At 41.9% G+C, this 20,570-nt stretch overlaps 1 protein-coding gene across 8 annotated transcripts in view; it reads left to right on the forward strand.

Moving 5' to 3' along the window:
• LOC142109645 (uncharacterized) overlaps window positions 1–20,570 on the forward strand; it is a 223,083-nt gene that overhangs the window by 147,593 nt on the left and 54,920 nt on the right. For 4 of the 8 annotated variants that reach the window (XM_075193714.1, XM_075193713.1, XM_075193711.1 and 1 more), the window contains 2 exons: window positions 10,245–10,302; window positions 10,426–10,489. The exons of 3 other annotated variants lie outside the window; for them this stretch is intronic. The gene's annotated coding sequence lies outside the window, so the exon portion shown is untranslated. Of the gene's footprint in view, window positions 1–10,244; window positions 10,303–10,425; window positions 10,490–17,952; window positions 18,131–20,570 lie in introns of those variants that run through there. One more of the 8 variants, XM_075193716.1, reaches the window with a different exon arrangement.

A 20,570-nucleotide genomic window follows, 5' to 3' on the forward strand; every position in this document is an offset into this window, starting at 1 on the left:
TTTCAGTCGACTGGTGAACAGAAAATACTCAACACCTGTATGATATAATGCTGAGTAGCTTTATTCTGTTACAATTTGAGACCACTTCAGCGCTTATTTTTATACATGTAAGTCTAGGGGTATAGATTCTAAACAACCAATTATAAGACAGTAAAATAATGAGAGAAAATCAATTAACAATATATATATTTCAGTTTTACATCAAAGATCAAACAACTCTTTCTTCTTTGTGTGTTATCTCTTTCCAGACTTTCTGCCAATATCCTTGTGCTGCCCCCATCTTTGAGTCCTTGGGTTTTATCTTATCAAGAACGTTGCTACATGTTCTTGGAATGTTTTCGTTGATGGGATCATTCTGCTGTTATGGTCAACCTTGAATAATTTGTCTTTTTAAACTGGAAATAATATCTGCTTAATCTCTCTTAAAGTCATAGCATAACATATTAGTTTCTAAAGCTTAATACATGATAGATATTAAATCAATAATCATACAATTCCACCCTAACATTCCCCTCTTTGATTAAATATCAACTATTAACCTCTACCTATCAGTCATGGCGATACTCAGCAGATAGTTAGTACCTTATGTTTAAACATATGGTATCATAAGGACCCCATATGATTAGAACAAGAATTCGTTAAGCACATATTTCTGGTACCATAACTTTTCTTTCCCCTACTCAATATCTATCTTGGTGTATAAAGGGGAATACTTTGCTGATATCTATTCAAAAGCTTTCTTGTATTACATGTTAAGTAGCAGTTCCATATAATCATTATAGTTAGTACAAGAAGAATTAATATCAATGGGTGAATCAAAATACTCATTGCTTTCTTCATGGAATAAGATCCATTGACAAAGATATCCCACCAATGGTGTGATAATCCATCTTTCAATTCCGAGGCTAAATGTACTAGTTCACCTGCCTCTATTACTGTAGTCATTTTTGCATGATGAGTAAGATAGTTTACCTCTTTTAGGTGTCTATCTAACAGTTGAGTATTGTTAATTTGATTAATAAGGGGCTGTAGGTTAAATGATATGTTTCTGGCTCTAAGTTTGTATTCCTCCCCTTTCGTTGTTACCTGTGTTTCGGTATCTGGTAAAAATATATATGTCTGATTTCTCCATGTAAAGATTGTAACATTATATAGACATCCAGAGAATGGTGTGTGCTTCCCTATGGCCTGTAAGTCTTCTTTCATTGTACTTATTATACAAACTACCTGTGGTGCTATCTCAATGTACATATCCTTACTGGGGTCATGTAAGGTCCATTTACACACACTGGTGGGGTGTTGCAGTTGACAGGGCTCATATATAGGCGAATGTTGATTGCACATTATACCTCTGTTAGTTTTTGTACATAAGGAGGTGTCATGAGTCTGGTTTGATTCTAATTCTATGTAGGACCCTTTCATAGTAGGTGTCCATAGCTGGGTACCCCCAGATGGTGTGTACAGGGGTACTGGTAATATCATAAATTTGCAAACTGTTTTTTCTTGCGTAACATTAAACACCTCTAGTACCCCTGTGCAGGCTTGATCTGAACATTCTACCTTTGTTGCGCTTGTCTCAAACCAGAGTGTGCTGGTCAAGTTAAATAGTGATCTATAGAATTCTTCATGTTTACCAAGGAATTGTGTTTGGGTGACTTGTTTCTGCATTACCTGTGCTATTACCTGCATGTTGCACACTGTCCAATCAAACATTTTAGTAATGTTTCTGTCTAATTTGAACTGTGTAACTTGTGACTGGTTGAAAATCTGAAGCAATTCTTGAGTTACTCTTAAATGTTGCTGGATGGGTGTATAAAGAGTGGGCATCCAATCAGCCTGCATATGTACTATTTTGTCCAACTGGTGACCTGCATTGCTCATTTTACTACTGATGGTTTCTATGTCAATTGAGTTTAATACCCCCATTCCCGTTCCAGTGCCTCCTAGTAGTGTATCATACCACTCACGCTTTCTCCTGATACGGCTGCTCTTAATATGACTACATACTGGATCTGGAGGAAAGATGAAGTTGAAATGATATCTAATTGTCTGATGTCTAATACCCATCCTTTCACAGGTAGATGGGACTGGCTTTAGTGTATCATTATTTATTTTTGGCTGAAGATCCAGAAAGCTCACTCCATCTACCCAGGTGGTTCTATTCTGTATTTCTGAGGCATTAGTGCATATCAATGTGTAGTCTGGAATTGGGATGATAGTTGTGTTGGCAATTTTGGTGCAATTGGCCACCATTTTCCTTACCCATGAATATAGACCTTCAGTGTAATCAGTAGGTTCTATACAACATTTTATGGCAGTAAAATTTTCCATTGTCAGTGTATTACTGCCATTTATTTGAAGAAATGACAATGTCCAATATTTCCCTGGTTTTTGCCTAAGGCCTGCATACCACATTCCCCCATTCGTTCTTACATTCATAACCCTACATGACTGATTCTCAGGGCATGTGAAGTTATCTTGTAATCTGGGTTTTGTGGAATTTCTCCAAAGCCACCCTACAGTTGTGTATTCATCCTGCTTATAAGTTTTTAGTTTTAACAACCTCAAAACCTGACTTGGTCTCCATGCCTGCCCTAAGATTCCCATCAATCCTATTACACATAAGACATATATCTTCATTCTGGTTTCTTGATGGTCACTGTCAATCTCTTGCAATGTGAGGCATGAATCCAGGTGTCTCTTCCAGCAACTTTCACTGCCGTGGGCGTGGTCAACAGGACCTGATATGGACCATCATATCTGGGGTCAAAAGTCTTTCTGACGTGTCTTTTCACATATACCCAATCTCCTGGAACCAAGGAGTGAGTGGCACCATCTAAGTCAGAAGCCTGAATGGAAGAGAAAACCTGCCGATGGAGGTTAGTCATGGTTTTACATACTTCTTGCATATAACCAGTTAAATCACCATGATTATGCTGTAATTGTTGTGGAAAGTAACAACCTATCCTAGGGACGCTAGCAAACAATATCTCATATGGTGTCAGCCTGTGTCCCTTCATAGGTGTAGTTCTAATGTTAAACAGAACTATTGGTAAACATTCTAACCAAGTCTTTTTGGTTTCTTGCATCATTTTCTGTAGTTTTAATTTAATGTCACCATTAAGCCTTTCTACCCGCCCACTGGCTTGTGGCCTATAAGGAGTGTGAAAAGCTTGTGATACTCCCAAGTCCTTCATTACATGCTGCATTATCTCTCCTGTAAAGGTTGTACCTCTATCTGATTCAATAACTTCAGGTATGCCATATCTACAGATGACTTCTGAAATTAACTTCTTTGCTGTATTTTTGGCAGTAGCTTTTCCTACTGGCCAGGCCTCTACCCAATGGCTGAAAATGTCTGTGGCTACTAACACATACTCATAGGTACCACATTTTGGTAGTTGTATATAATCAATCTGAAGTCTCTGAAAGGGATAGAAAGCCTTGGGAATGCTTCCTCCTGGGGTCTTTACTCTTTGCCCTGGATTGTGTATTCCACATATCCAGCAAGCTGCCACATAGTTTGTGGCCGCAGAGTTGAATCCAGGGGCAATCCAATTTTTCCATACCCTATTAGTCATTGCCTCTTTGGAATGATGCACTTGTCCATGTGCAATCTGAGTCATTACTGGGTATAAGGCTCTTGGTAGGCACCATTTATTTTCTTTTGACCATATTCCTTGGTCATCAAGCTGTGCACCTTCTTTTTCCCATTTTTTCTTTTCTTCCTTTGATGCTTGTTTTTGAAAGTCTTTAAGGCTTTGTAAGTCTGGGAATTGAAGTTTGTCTTTGTCCTCTTCTGTTGAGTCTACAAGAAATGTACTATTCTTTGGTTGGAGGGCTGCCTTTTTTGCTGCTTGATCTGCAAAGTTATTTCCTCTTGCTTCTGGAGTTTGTTCTCTAGTGTGAGCTTGAACCTTTATAATTCCCACTTGTTTAGGGAGTTCCAATGCTCTAAACAGTTCATTAATCAAGTTTGCATGTTTGATGGGTTTTCCATTTGATCCTTGGAAATCTCTGCTTTTCCAAATGGGACCGAAGTCATGCGCCACTCCCCAGGCATAACGTGAATCTGTATATACATTGGCTTTTTGTCCTTCTGCATATACACAAGCTTTAGTTAGAGCTATCAATTCTGCTTCTTGTGCTGATGCTCCATTAGACAGTGTTCCTGAGTCAAGCACCTCTTCCTCAGTTGTGATGGCATAACCTGTATATGGAACTCCATCCACATAGTATCTAGATCCATCTACATAAAGAGTTAGGGTTGCATCTGAAAGTGGTGTGTCAGTGACATTATGTAAAGCTGAAGTCTCTAATTTCATAAGTTCCAAACAATCATGTGAAAATTTTTGTGTGTGTATTTCTTCAGTTTCTTCTTCAGACACTTCACTCAGGTCCTCATGTCCCCTATCTGATGATTCATCTTCTTTGCGACTCCCCTTACTCCCCTCTTCTGAATCATCAATGGGGAGCAGGGTTGCTGGATTGAGGATTGTGCATCTGGTAATTGTTACATGTGAGGCGCTGAGCAAGGCTACCTCATATTTAGTTAGTCTAGCTGCAGACAAATGTCTTGTTTTCGCTTGATTAAGAATTTCTGTGACTGCATGTGGAACTTGAATAATAAGTGCATGGTCCAATACCATATATGCTACCTTTTCTTTCAATATTGCTGCTGCTGCCACTGCTTGTATACATGATGGAGAGCCTCTTATAACTGGATCGAGTTGTGCAGAATAATAGGCCAGCGGCCTTTGTTTCGTTCCATGTTTCTGTGTGAGGACTCCTAGAGCATGTCCTGACTGCTCATGGCAGAACAACGTGAAAGGTTTCAGGTAGTCTGGTAGTCCAAGTGCTGGTGCAGTAGAGATGGCATGTTTCAGGGCTTGCACTGCATTCTCTATTTCAGTTATATTGAGTGGTTCTGTTCCTTGTTGTTTCCTCAAGCATTCATACAATGGTTGCATAAGAATTGAAGCTGAAGGAATCCACTCTCTGCAATATCCAAAGAGTCCCAAGAAGGCTCTGATTTCTTTGACTGTTTTTGGTGTCTTCATATCTCGTATAACTTTAACTCTTTCAGTTGTAAGATGTCTGGTTCCTGCAGAGATACAATGTCCTAAGAATATTACTTTTTCCTGTACTAATTGCAACTTGCTTGGTGATACTCTGCAGTCTTGTTCGGCCAGGAAACAAAGTAATGACAGTGTTTCTGCTTTGCATTCTTCTTCAGTTTCTGCAGCCAACATGAGATCATCTACATATTGAATGAGTTGAGTAGTTGGATTGATAGGCCTCCATCCTTGGAGAATTAGTGCCATTGCCTCTGAGAATTCCGACGGGCTTGTTGCTCCTCCCTGAGGGAGTCTTGTCCAGCAATATTGGTTTCCATCATGGGTGAAGGCTAGAAGGAGTTGACTATCTTCTGTAATTGGGACTGAGAAGAAAGCATTTGCTAAGTCAATTACTGAAAACCATTTTGCATTTGGAGGTATCTGATTAAGCAAAGTGTGGGGGTTGGGCACAATGGGCGTGTGGATTAATAGTCTCTTGTTGACCTCTCTTAGGTCATGAATCATCCGATAATGCACCCCTTGTCCGATATCTCGTTTCTTTACTGGGAATAGGGGTGTAGAATAAGGAGAGCGACATTTTCTTAGCACCCCTATTTGTAGGTATTCTTGTATTTGTTCTGAGATCGCTTTGATTTGAGATGCAGCAAGTGGGTACTGTTTAATTGAGACAGGATGTGTTCCTGGCTTTAGTGTCAGTTTTACAGGATTTACTTTAAGTGTACCCACATCCTGTTTTCCTTTGGACCATAACTTGCCTGGTACTATGTTCAGCCAATCTGGTAGAATAACAGTCTTATCCTTTTTACATGTGCTAATCTGTTCTAGCACGTAGATTGCTGCTGTAAGCTCTTCTTGGACTGGAGATGGGAGCTGACTTGTGAGTTTTACTCCATTTGGGGTGTACTTGATGCTGGCTTGTATCTTTGAAAGTACATCTGCTCCCAACAGATTATAAGGACAAGTTGAAGAAGTGAGAAATTGTATTGGTACTTCAATTTTTTCTTCACCTACTAGAAGTGTGACTGGTTTACTTTCTGTTAGTTTTACTTCTTTTCCTGCTAGGCCTGTAGCAGGTAAATCAATTTCTGTTAATAGTTGTTGAGGTACCTCCTGTTTTCTTAATACAGTGCGGCTTGCTCCAGTATCAATTAGACACTCACATTCTTGACCATTAGGTAATATGATATTCACTAGGCCTTTAGTCAAGTCGTTTTTCAGAGTTTGGTTATTTGTGAGAGGGAGGTACGTTGGAGTGCCAATTTCCTATGCCAGTTGTTGGTTTGTAACTTGTTCATTTCTTCTTTCCAGCCATTTCTTATGCTTGTTGCAATCTTTCTTCATGTGCCCTCTCTTCTTGCAGAAGAAACAAACGCCTTGCTTTTTCATTTCTTCCAAAGTCATGTTTTCTTTTTCATTTATTTGTTGCTTTGATGCACCTCTTATGTCTGTTCGACCCTTCCATTCTTGATTCTCTTGGACCACATGAATGGTAATTTTCTGAGTTTGAGACTTGTCTTTGGCTTTCCTTTGCTTCTCCTTTTCCCGGTCTTCTATACCTTCCAGAACTTGGAGCATAGATTGCATTTCCATTGTTGCTGCTTCTGGTCTTATCAGAAACAACTGTTGACGATATGTTTCAGAAAGGCCATTGAGGAATCTTGTCTTGAACAGTCTGCGATGTTGGGCATTATCTTGAGTGAAGCCTTCGTCTTCATGTGCTTGCGTAGCTCTGTCATAATATTGTCTAATTGTTTCTTCTTTCTCATGTCGTACTTCTGGTGCTGCTGGTGCATTTTCTTTTTGATTATGGCACCATCTCATTAACCGGTGATAAAACAGCACTCCAGAGGCCACTGTTTTTTTTAAATTGTCCACAGGTGGTACTACTATTGCTGGCAGATTATCAGCTGCTTCTGCTATTGCCATGGTCCTTATCTCTGTAGCCGTTCCTATTCCCAACAGTGTAGTTGCTAGCTGGTCATAGTCCACCCAACTAGGGGTCCATATGACATGTATTCTGGTGATATACTGGCTGAATGCTGCAGGGCTTTTTCTGGGATCTGGTGCTTTGGTAACGATATTATGCATATCTGATGAGGACCAGGCTCTATGGATTTCTTGGAGTTGCCGTACTTCATTGCCAGCTTCATTCATTACTCTTTGAACTTGTACTGGAAACATCTGATATGGTATATTCTGCTCCATCTGTAATGATTTTAATGCTTCAACTGGGTACACATATGTGGGTCTCTTTTCTTCTTCTGAGTTGAAATCTGGATGGAATATTTTTCTTCTTGCTCTTGTTAATGCCCATAGTGGAGGGCCTATAGGTGAGAAGTTGTGTGGGCTTGTCACATCCTCTCTTTGTATGTCTTCACAAGGTGGGGCATTGGGGGGGATTTGATTACCACAGAAAGGGCATGTTAAATCTCCTTCTGGTATGCAATTCCCACATTCTGTACATTTTCTTTCAGGATAGTATATCTGTATTGGTCGAGTGGGAGCATGACCTGGTGTAATTATCTCCCATTTATTCCCCACTTTCCTCATTGTAGTGGTTGGAATCTTTGAAACTTGAGGGGCTGTGGGGGTTTCAATGTTGAGAGGTGGAGGTGAGGGAGAAGGCATAGTTAATGGTTCTGCATATGGGGGTGGTACTGCCCTTTGTTGGGGTGGATCACAAAACATGAAATCATCCTCATCTAAAGGGTTTGTTCTTACATATTCTTTACTAGCACTTATCCACATATTGACCTGCTCTTCACAACCATGTCTTTTTATCCATTCCTTATTATTCAAATAAAACCGGGACCATTTCTCCAAATCTAATGTCCCTTCTGGGGGAAATCCTGCTCTCTTGAGTACTTTATGAATTCTTTTAAGAGCTTTACTACCTTCTCTCTTTTACATTATATCCATAGGCTTGCCTATAGTAGGCATCTTACTGTTCTGTGCCCCCATTTACTGGGTTACTGGTCACAGTACTGTCCGTATCTGGGATACAATGTCTTATAAGTGGGATAACGTAATACAATTTTTCCCCTTTGTACAGACTATAAGTATCTTTAATCCTTTACCTCCTAGTCTGCCCTAGGAACACCAGATGTAAGGTTTATTGACTTTAAGTTAAAATACTGGCAATTATGGCCGATCCGATTCTTTCCCTTAAGTCCGTATATGGACATATAATGGGATTTGTGAGGTTCCCTCTGCCTCCTTGTGTAATAGGGGTATCTCTCAACAATGCTTCCCACGTCAAACCCAATACATGAAATAAATAGTCAGGATCTCTGACATGTGTTCCCACTATTATAGTGAGATTTTCCCATGGTCTATCTATGGATCCCCAATATGCCCCAGGTGTTGCTTCTAAGGTTAATACACCCACTACCTCCGGGACACCTGTACCTCTTGTTTGAATAACAATATGTCCTGTACAATGTGCGCAGCAAAACCTAGACACTGGTTCCACCATTTAAAAATTTTCTAATACCTTCCACACCATTTGCACCATATCTACAGAGCACACAGAAGAATATGGCACAAAATACAGACACTACTACTATGATAATTATTTCTTCCAGCGGTACCATCTAGACAGTCTTAACTGTCGGTCTTCAGCATAACCTTTTACTATTATTTCCTTTGTCTCACTTTTAGGCAATTTTCTTATACTATATGGGCATATAGGGTTATAATCAGGTAACATAAAATTCCTTGGCCAATAGGTAAGTATGTTAGACCAATCTTGACCAAAATATTTCTGCAACAGTTCTTTGTTCAAATGGCAACCCAACGTACAATAAAATTCTTTTTCGTTGTTTATAAAACCATAATGTGCACCTGTAATTGTAATACCTTCTAAACAAGGTCCTTTACACCCGGAATATTTCCTCAGAATAATACAACAGGTACAATTTTTACATACACCCCACTTGTTATCTATTAGTTCAAATTGTCTACATCCATCATAATCTACAGTATCCATACATTTATCATTTCATTATCCTTTCCTTTGACTGAACATTGGGTTCATGAAATACCCTCTAATCACCTCAACTGACTTTCCTTAGATATACAAAGAAATACTGAACAGAGTAAGATGGTAGAAATCTACACTTTGTCTTACTCACCGGATTTAGTTCAGCAGTTCTCTGGACATCAATGGAGTGTGGCGTCAGGTGTGGAGATATTGGAGCATCCCGGACCTAGCCCCCAGAAATGTTGGGGTATCGGGGTTCACCGATACTTCTATCAAGCACCTTCAATGTCAGTCAGATCTTTCTTGGTTTTCAGTCGACTGGTGAACAGAAAATACTCAACACCTGTATGATATAATGCTGAGTAGCTTTATTCTGTTACAATTTGAGACCACTTCAGCGCTTATTTTTATACATGTAAGTCTAGGGGTATAGATTCTAAACAACCAATTATAAGACAGTAAAATAATGAGAGAAAATCAATTAACAATATATATATTTCAGTTTTACATCAAAGATCAAACAACTCTTTCTTCTTTGTGTGTTTTCTCTTTCCAGACTTTCTGCCAATATCCTTGTGCTGCCCCCATCTTAGAGTCCTTGGGTTTTATCTTATCAAGAACGTTGCTACATGTTCTTGGAATGTTTTCGTTGATGGGATCATTCTGCTGTTATGGTCAACCTTGAATAATTTGTCTTTTTAAACTGGAAATAATATCTGCTTAATTTCTCTTAAAGTCATAGCATAACATATTAGTTTCTAAAGCTTAATACATGATAGATATTAAATCAATAATCATACAATTCCACCCTAACAGGGGCGAATGCCCCGATCGCCTCCCTCCCCCTGGATCCGCCACTGCTCGCAACCTACATTTTCAAGGTGCCTGTTCCAGGTCCTAAAAGTCCTAAAAAAACACACTGCAAAATTTATAAAATTTCCTCAGTCTGAAATACAGTGGAAGTCAAAGCAGATTTTTATTCGGTCACACATATGTCCATTTGTCCTGGGTGCTATAGACTGCACTCTTGTGGCGCTCACACCTCCCCACGGAATGGAAGAGAGCTTTCAAAACCAAAAGCACTTCCATTCTATGAATGTGCACCTGGTATGTGATGCCAAAAGAAAATTCTGAACATATGTGTTGTTATCCCAGGATAATCATATAATTCTTTCATTTTGCAGAACTCAGCACTGTTTTCAATGTTTGAGGAGGGTCACGTTCCACATGGATGGCTGCTGGGTAAGTTATCAAAGTTATATCATGTCATCAGTAGTAAATAAAATGAGAATGAAATGAATATAACATAATCATACACAAAAGTAATGTTATTTTTTTTGTTGCTTCCTTTTGTTGGTGGTGCAGAATATGGGAGCCGGCCCTGGTTGCTGACTCCAATCTCCAATCCTGTGTCTGCCGCTGAAAGAAGGTGTCATATATTCTACTATTATATTTCCTGGTGAACAGTAATTTTTAATTAGTGGCTGTGTAACTAAACATTAGTGTAATATATCTCTATTATATATATATATATATAGTGACATTATCAGGGGAATAGGTACCATCTCCATGGGAAGATGGTGAGGATGTTAGGAACCCCTCCAGCCAGCACAACACAACCCGGAATCTACTCTGCCAGTCAGGTGTTCACTGGAGCCCCTGATGGTGGGGACAGACTGGGCCGCAGACTGACAGAGGGTCGTGAAGTGCGTACCAGCTGGGGAGAACCCAGCCAAGAGGAGTCAGGTCCACGCAGAGGTCAAGGGCCGGCAGCAGACAACGGTATCGATGAACAAGCTGAGGTCAGGGGTCACAGGCAAATAGCAGAACGGGTAAACAGGCCAAAGATCAGGGTCACAGGAAACACGAGCAAGGTCCAAATCAAAGCCAAGGGTCATACACGGGGAGTCAAATAGAGATATCAGGATACAGGACAGGAACTAGCAGGTCAGCAGACTGGAACACAGAAGCTATAACTGGCAATGAGGCAGCAGACCTCATTGCCTTAAATACCAGTGGCCACCAATCAGAGCCTAGCTCTGAATTAGACACAGCCCCCAGCATAATTAATAGGCTGCATTAATTAGCCCACAGGCTAGAACATATGGTGAGCGCTGCGCCCGGCTTCCTCTCATTGCCGGGACGCAGCGCCGAAGCGTCTTCTCGTTGCCCCGGCAACGGCCGGGTCAGGGCCAGAAGTGACGTCCCGGTCGCCATAGCGACGGCCGGGACGCAGGTGAGTGAGTCGCGGTGGCTGGGCACCACCGCGGCTCGTAACAGAGGAACAGCAGCAGTAAACCACACAAGTCCAGAGGTTTCAGCCACAGCTAGTTTATTCACCAGCTTGCAAACAAAACAAATCATAAACAAAATCCTAGCCGTCTGGCAACTAGCTAATACATTTTAATAATGACAGAAAACTTATGCATCTTATGTTCAGGGCCGGAAGTGACGTCCCGGTCGCCATAGCGACGGCTGGGACGCAGGTGAGTGAGTCGCGGTGGCTGGGCACCGCCGCGGCTCGTAACAGTACCCCCCCCCCCTTGAGGAGGGGTCGAGGGACCCCGACATCCAGGTTTTCTTGGGAACCTCCTGAAGAATTCCTTCAATTGTTTAGGGGCATGGAGTTGTCTTTGCGGAACCCAAGATCGCTCTTCTAACCCGTGATTCCTCCACTGCACCAGGAAATGCACCTGTCCTTGCATTTTTTTGGAATCTAAAATCCTTTGAACCACATATCTTAGTGGCTTCCTCGAACTTCCCCCAGGCACAGTTGAGGATTGGCTAGGATACAATACCGGCTTCAACAATGAACAATGAAATGTGTTCGGAATTTTTAGTGAGCTAGGAATCTTCAATCTAAAAGCTACCGGATTGATCTGTTTGGTAATCATGAACGGCCCAATAAATTTAGGCCCTAGTTTTTTACAAGGCTGTCTGAGCCTGAGATTTCTAGTTGATAGCCATACTTTCTGGCCCACTTTAAATGGGCAGGTGGTACGGTGGCGATCCGAAAAATTTTTGGCCGACAATGAGGATTTTTTCAAGGAGGACTGAACTTTCCCCCAAATTACTTTCAGATCAGCAGCTGTGGAATGAATCTCCGGAATACCAGCAGATTTGAGAGAGTACAGAGAATTAGACCTGGGATGGAAACCGAAGTTACAGTAGAACGGGGAAGTTTGAGTAGATGAGTAAGATGAGTTATTGTAGGCAAACTCTGCCCAAGGCAGCAAAGATGACCAGTTGTCATGGAATTCTGAGGAATAACATCGGAGGAACTGTTCAAGTGCTTGGTTAACCCTTTCAGTTTGCCCGTTAGACTGAGGGTGGTATGCAGATGACAGACTGATCCGGATTCCGAGGAGGGAGCAGAAGGATTTCCAGAATTGTGCTATGAATTGTGAACTACGATCAGAAACAATATCGGAAGGAAGGCCATGGAGCCGGAAAACATGTTGTATGAAGAGAATGGCCAGATCTCGAGCTGTAGAAAGCCTGGTTAATGGGATGAAATGTGCCATTTTACTGAAACGGTCCACCACAACCCAAATAGTATTATGTCCTGCAGAAGGTGGCAAATCAACAATAAAATCCATGGACAAATGTGTCCAAGGTTTTGCAGGAATGGGCAATGGAAGCAATTGACCCACCGGGCGAGTCCTGGGGACTTTGTTCCTGGCACAAATTTCACACGAGAGGACATGACTTTTGACGTCAGCGGACAAGGATGGCCACCAGACCGTACGGGAAAGGATCTCCAGCATCTTATAAACTCCAGGGTGTCCAGCAGACCTACTATTATGCGCCTCTGCAAGAACCGCCTTCCTTAGATGGACTGGAACAAAAAGACGTTGTTCCGGAGTAGTATCAGGGGCTAATTTCTGGAATCTCTGAAGTGTGATACTCAGATCTTGGGTTAATCCAACATGGATTATGGAAGGAGGAATAATAGGCTCTGGGTTCGAAACTGGAACGTGGTGTGCCAAGAAACTTCTGGACAGAGCATCTGCCCGGACATTTTTGGAACCCGGTCGATAGGTGATCAGGAAATTGAACCGGGTAAAGAACAACGACCAACGGGCCTGTCTGGGATTTAGACGTTTGGCCGATTGTATATATTGCAAGTTCTTGTGGTCGGTAATGACAGAGATCTGATGTGGAGCACCCTCCAGCCAATGTCGCCACTCCTCGAAGGCCCATTTGATTGCCAACAGTTCCCTATTCCCGACATCATAGTTGGCTTCTGCTGAAGAGAACTGACGGGAGAAATAGGCACACGGGTGTAGACGATTAGTATGAGGGTCCTTCTGTGATAGTATAGCCCCAGCACCGACGTCAGAGGCGTCGACCTCAAGAACAAATGGTTTAGCCGGATCCGGGTGTCTAAGGACCTGAGCGGAGACAAAGGCTTTTTTCAGGCTTTCGAATGAGGCTACTGCTTGAGGCGACCAATTAGTTGGATCCATCCCTTTACGGGTTAGGGCGACAATGGGAGCCACGATGTCCGCAAAACCTGGAATGAACCTTCTATAATAATTGGAGAAGCCCAGAAACCTCTGCACCGCCTTAAGGTTGTTTGGTTGCACCCAATCTAGAATAGCCTGAATCTTAGTTGGATCCATGGAGAATCCCTCAGAAGAGATTATGTAACCTAAAAAGGATACTTTCTGCACCTCGAACTCACACTTTTCTAGTTTGGTGTAAAGGTGGTTCTCTCGCAGTCTTCGTAGAACTTGTTTAACGTGATTCTGATGTACAGACAGCGATCTGGAATAGATGAGGATATCATCTAAATAGACGACCACGAAACTACCAAGAGAGTCCCGAAGAACCTCATTGATTAAGTCCTGGAATACTGCAGGTGCATTGCTAAGACCGAACGGCATAACCAAGTATTCATAATGGCCAGAGTGCGTATTGAATGCCGTCTTCCACTCGTCTCCCTCCTTGATACGGATGAGGTTATACGCTCCACGAAGATCGATTTTTGAGAAGACAGTAGCACCTCTCAGCTGATCAAATAATACGGAGATGAGCAGAAGGGGATAGGTATTCTTGATTGTAATAAGATTCAATCCCCGGTAATCAATACAGGGTCTTAGTCCTCCGTCCTTTTTGGATACAAAGAAGCATCCTGCTCCTACGGGAGATTTAGATGGCCTGATGAAGCCCTTCTCCAGATTTTCTTCAATGTATTCCTGCATGGACTTGGTCTCCGGACCAGAGAGAGAGTACAAGCGACCCTTAGGCAACTTGGAACCAGGAATAAGCTCGATGGCACAGTCAAAGTCACGGTGTGGTGGTAAGGTGTCAGCAGCTTTCTTGGAGAACACATCCCAGAACTCATGATATTGTGAGGGAAGCTGCTCCGGAATAGACTGAATCACCCGCAGGGGCAGTGACAAGCAGGACTGTGTACAGTAAGAGCTCCACTGGACAATTTCTCCTTTTACCCAGTCCATGACAGGGTTATGACGGGAAAGCCATGGGTGACCCAAGATCAAGGGAACTGATGAACAATCGATAAGAAGGAAGGTTATTGACTCTGAATGGAGAGCTCCGATTTTTAATTGTAGTGGCGAGGTCTCCCAGGAAATCTTGCCACCAGTCTCCATCTAAGCCACAGACAGTAATAGCGGACTTGAGTTTTACCATCGGAATTTTAGCCGCGCGGGCGAACCCGATGTCCAGGAAGTTGCCTGCAGCTCCACTATCAACGAAGGCAGACAGGTCCATTGAACGAGCACTAAACATGAGCTGTGCAGGGATCAATACGGCGTTTTTCGGGGAGACAATCTGCAGACCTAGGTGAACTTTCCCCTTGTTCCCTAGGCATGCTCTTTTCCCGGCTTATTCGGGCAGGAACGGGAGAAGTGGCCTTTTGTGCCGCAATAGAGACATAGGCCCTGTGATCTTCTCTTGTCTCTTTCCTCAGGGGAGAGACGATACGCCCCCAATTGCATGGGTTCCTCACCATCCGTGGGAACAGGACTGAAGCCGGATAGAGGTGATGTCGTCTCCTTTTCGATTTTCCGCTCTTTAAATCTCCTGTCGATTTTAATGGAGAGGTGCATCAGATCCTCCAGAGAGGTAGGAGATGGGTACTGCACCAAAGAGTCTTTGACCTGTTCCGACAGGCCAAGACGGAACTGACTCCGCAAGGCAGGATCATTCCATCCACTATCAGGTGACCATCTACGGAATTCAGCGCAGTATTCCTCTGCCGAGCTCCGGCCTTGTTTCAAGGCCCGTAGATGAGTTTCAGCGGAGGCAGTACGGTCCGGGTCGTCATAGACCTAACGCCTCGAAGAAAGCGTCTACTGACTGCATGGCAGGACTGGTCTGCGGCAAGGAAAACGCCCAGGACTGGGGGTCACCCTGTAGAAGGGAAATGATAATCCCGACTCTTTGATGCTCTGACCCGGAGGAGCGGGGTCTCAATCGGAAATAGAGCTTGCAGCTCTCCCTGAAATTCCGAAACAGGGACCTATTTCCAGAGAAGCGATCCGGCAAGTTCATCTTAGGTTCACAGACGGAACTTGGAGTGGGTTGTGACACTTTTGCGGCTTCTTCTTGAACAGACAGACGCTCAGCCAATCCCTGGATCATCTGATATAAGGACTCAACATGAGCTGCTAGGGCTTGTGCCGGAGACGGTGAGGATCCACTTGCATCCATTCCAACTTCGTCTCCGTGAGTGGGCCGGTTATAATGTTAGGAACCCCTCCAGCCAGCACAACACAACCCGGAATCTACTCTGCCAGTCAGGTGTTCACTGGAGCCCCTAATGGTGGGGACAGACTGGGCCGCAGACTGACAGAGGGTCGTGAAGTGCGTACCAGCTGGGGAGAACCCAGCCAAGAGGAGTCAGGTCCACGCAGAGGTCAAGGGCCGGCAGCAGACAACGGTATCGATGAACAAGCTGAGGTCAGGGGTCACAGGCAAATAGCAGAACGGGTAAACAGGCCAAAGATCAGGGTCACAGGAAACACGAGCAAGGTCCAAATCAAAGCCAAGGGTCATACACGGGGAGTCAAATAGAGATATCAGGATACAGGACAGGAACTAGCAGGTCAGCAGACTGGAACACAGAAGCTATAACCGGCAATGAGGCAGCAGACCTCATTGCCTTAAATACCAGTGGCCACCAATCAGAGCCTAGCTCTGAATTAGACACAGCCCCCAGCATAATTAATAGGCTGCATTAATTAGCCCACAGGCTAGAACATATGGTGAGCGCTGCGCCCGGCTTCCTCTCATTGCCGGGACGCAGCGCCGAAGCGTCTTCTCGTTGCCCCGGCAACGGCCGGGTCAGGGCCAGAAGTGACGTCCCGGTCGCCATAGCGACGGCCGGGACGCAGGTGAGTGAGTCGCGGTGGCTGGGCACTGCCGCGGCTTGTAACAGAGGAACAGCAGCAGTAAACCACACAAGTCCAGAGGTTTCAGCCACAGCTAGTTTATTCACCAGCTTGCAAACAAAACAAATCATAAACAAAATCCTAGCCGTCTGGCAACTAGCTAATACATTTTAATAATGACAGAAAACTTATGCATCTTATGTTCATTAAAAATATAGACATAGTGATATAAATGAACCAATCAGCTGTATATCACTTGCAATACATGACAATAATGCTAGTTTGTAAGAATAACTGTAGCCGGCTACTAGCAATAAAAAAAACAGTCACTGGTGAATGAAATTGAAAAAGTGCACTGTGCAACGACTGTACTGACTCAGTGAAGTTGTAAAGAAACAATGAGCCCATAGATGTCATAGTAGCATTTGTAGGTCTCCAAATCCTGTATATCGATATGGAAAGACAAATCTTAATCAAGCTCTGACGATAGATGAAGCAGGAATGAGAGGAGAATATTGCCGGATGTAAGAAAGTGCTCAGTAGCACTGAAATGCATCAAGGATTATACCATTTAGAACTTGAACCACATCATATACAATATTTACAGCCGGCAATATTCTCCTTTCATTCCTGCTTCATCTATCGTAATCGGTAATACCTCGTCTGTATCAGCTACAATTCTCATCAGATTTCTGGGATCAATAGTATTACATCAAATCTCTCTGCGATTATCGATTATTATTTACAACCATTGGTGACTAAGAATCCGGCTACAGTTATTCATACAAACTGACATTATTCTCATGTATTGCAAGTGATATACAGCTGATTGGTTCATTTCTATCACTATGTGTATATTTTTTATGTTTTCTGTCTTTGTTAGATACACTTGCCATTATTTATTGATAATTTTTTTGTTTATGTGTCTATTTTTCATTTTTTATTTTTATTTTTATGAATGTATTATATTTATATATTATTAAATTTGGTATATTGTTTTATTAAATAGGGAATGTGACTATTAATATTTTACACTCTTACTGTTATTGTTTAGCGCAGACACCCCCTCCAATATCTCTTACAATGCGTCTCATGTTTACTGGGTACTGAAGTTTCAAATTTATGCAGAAACAGAGGTGGAGGAAATTTAGTTTGGCTTCCATGACACCAGATAAAGACCAACCAGACTAGTATTAGAAAGAGTTAGAAGTTAATTGTTCTTGATTTATTCATCACCCTTAATTCTTCCTTAACTCCATAACACCTCTTATAGTCTAATATTGTTGCATATAATATTGTAATCTAAACTGTGTCGTGGAAAACGAAAGGAATTGAAATCATGAGAACTTCTTCACCCAGAGAAAAGGTCTAGTACTGCTAGTAAATCTATACATGTTTTACCAAATTTGAATTATTCACTAGTATAGACAAGTGAACACCCTATGGAAATAACCCAGTAACTGATGTACTGGTCTCGGCACATGCCAGTAGCTGAGGCTGTTTATTTTTGAATTGTGTTCTAGAACACCTGAGATATTCAAACTGCCTCATATCTGATGAGCATCGTGGAATTGATCAGACACAGAGACACCAGCTCCTTATCTATCATCAGATATACCATCCAAAGCTGAATCCTAGTGGCTTTAGTCACAGAATATATAACAACTGTAGCTATATATACTAGTTCCTTTGTATCAGTGATAATACAGGTAAGTCCTAATAAGCATTTTAAGATTTGGCAGTTTAAACAACCTGGTTATTACAGAAAAGTAAAGGCAGGCTGCTCGATTGATTTCAAGAAATAACATAAGCGGAAATTGTATTGATAGATAGAGCATATATTGCTGGTACTATATGTACAACTCTGAGTTACTTACACTATAGGGTGCTTATTAAAGTGTTATGCAAATTATAATTAATTATTAATATTATTAATAATATTATTTTTTTTATTATTTTTATAGTGTCCACTACCTTTTGCTCTACTGTTTCACCCATAAATAGAGTATTTGGATGTTTTTTGTTGATTCCCCTTTCAGCACAATCGTTCTTATTATGTGTTCTTATAAGACCAGTAAATTATATTTAACCTTCTTTGGTTATAAATCTCACGTTGCACTTGTGCTCCCCCATTGTGACATTGCTGGTATTCACAAAGAATCCCTATACTATTTCCTTACAAATTTTCTTTCCACCTGATATTCACACTGGCTCATAGCTGTTCAGTTTTGTGTAAGTGACCAGACAGGGCCGCCAAGAGGAATTTGGGGCCCCGGTAATGCAACTTTGTGGGCTCCCCTCCACAGATAGAGGGAGAAAAAAAAATGCCGGACTGTGAGCTTGGGGCCCTAAGGAAGGCCGGGCCCCATTATTTTGAACCCGCTACCCCTCCTCTCAACGCCCCTGGACACAGACAATGTCTATATATCTAATCAGACATATGGGCCACAGCTCAATCCTACTGGGCTCATACATAGAATAGACAACACCTATTGTACCAATGTAAAAACAGATGTGTCTTAATAGGCATTTTATAATTTGTGTGTTTAAACTGTTGTTTCATATTATAAATACTGAATTTCCCAAAAGCCTTTACCATAATTGAAATAAACACATTATTATGGCTTTATTTAAAGATAGAAAATGTACCACAACTTATTTTCAAGGTCACTATACAGTTAATAGAATATTCAATCATAGATCTGGAACATCCAGAGTATTCAGTATATGCTTAGTAGAATGCACACTGTTCTATGAATAATGAGTAAAATACCTCATGGATACGGCCTCCTTCAGAGTCAAATGATGTGTGTGGCGAGATAGATCTCAATCACCTTATTTCTATGATCCGTCAATAAAACAGATGATCCGTTTTTTGGATGATATCCTTCCTTCTGAGGTTAGCCGGTCTCTAAAGCACGGACTCCGCTGTACAACACAGATCCGGTAATAGTGTTGTCTCAATTCCGGCTGGAGAGCGCTCTTAGTTCACAGTACAGGTTGTTGGAGCCAGTGATAATAAAGGCTTCTTATGGACCGGCTGAGTGGTATAATGCCCCAGAGTGTTTCGTGCTTCTCAGAGCACTTTCTCAGAGCTTTGAGAAAGTGCTCTGAGAAGCACGAAACGCGTCGGCGGGGTTTGTGTGTTTTATACATGGATACAAGTGTGCCTTCGATTCTAACATTCAAGTGTCTCTATTGAAGTGGCGAATCATCTTTAATTATTCAAATTCACTCTGGGGCATTATACCACTCAGCCGGTCCATAAGAAGCCTTTATTATCACTGGCTCCAACAACCTGTACTGTGAACTAAGAGCGCTCTCCAGCCGGAATTGAGACAACACTATTACCGGATCTGTGTTGTACAGCGGAGTCCGTGCTTTAGAGACCGGCTAACCTCAGAAGGAATGATATCATCCAAAAAACGGATCATCTGTTTTATTGACGGATCATAGAAATAAGGTGATTGAGATCTATCTCGCCACACACATCATTTGACTCTGAAGGAGGTCGTATCCATGAGGTATTTTACTCATTATTCATAGAACAGTGTGCATTCTACTAAGCATATACTGAATACTCTGGATGTTCCGGATCTATGATTGAATATTCTATATCTGGATGTGCTTTTTCTGTGTACACCAACTTTTTTCTACAGCCGCGGTTGTGTCCTTTTTATATGTGTGTTTTTATGTATGTTTCTTTATATGTGTGTTTAAATATAGTGTCCTATATTGGGTATGCCCTAATATAGGGTTTATTTGATAGATCCAGGAGCACTATTTTAAGTCCGATTGATTGTGGATAGTGACAAGTATAATAAATGCAGTGTTAATTTTACCTGGCAATTTGTCAATTGAATCATTTTGTTTGACAGGAGATCCTCCGTAAACTGTGGTGTTTATTTAGCCAACATTGATTTTCTTTCTAGCAGCGCGACCTTCATTTATTGTTGTTTGTGGTATCTATCATTATTAGTGGGATTGAGCTGCCCACTGTTGGTCTGCAGCAGCGAGAAAGTCTGCCTATTATTAGGTTTCTCCATCTTCTATCTCCCTCTAATTTATTACGGTGTAACCCCTAATTTTTCTCCAGTGTGCGCCCTAACCCTTATTGGGATTATCTCACTATACAGTTAATAAACAGGA

This window comes from Mixophyes fleayi (assembly GCF_038048845.1).
Source record: "Mixophyes fleayi isolate aMixFle1 chromosome 2 unlocalized genomic scaffold, aMixFle1.hap1 SUPER_2_unloc_4, whole genome shotgun sequence".
NCBI classification, from domain to species: domain Eukaryota; kingdom Metazoa; phylum Chordata; class Amphibia; order Anura; family Limnodynastidae; genus Mixophyes; species Mixophyes fleayi.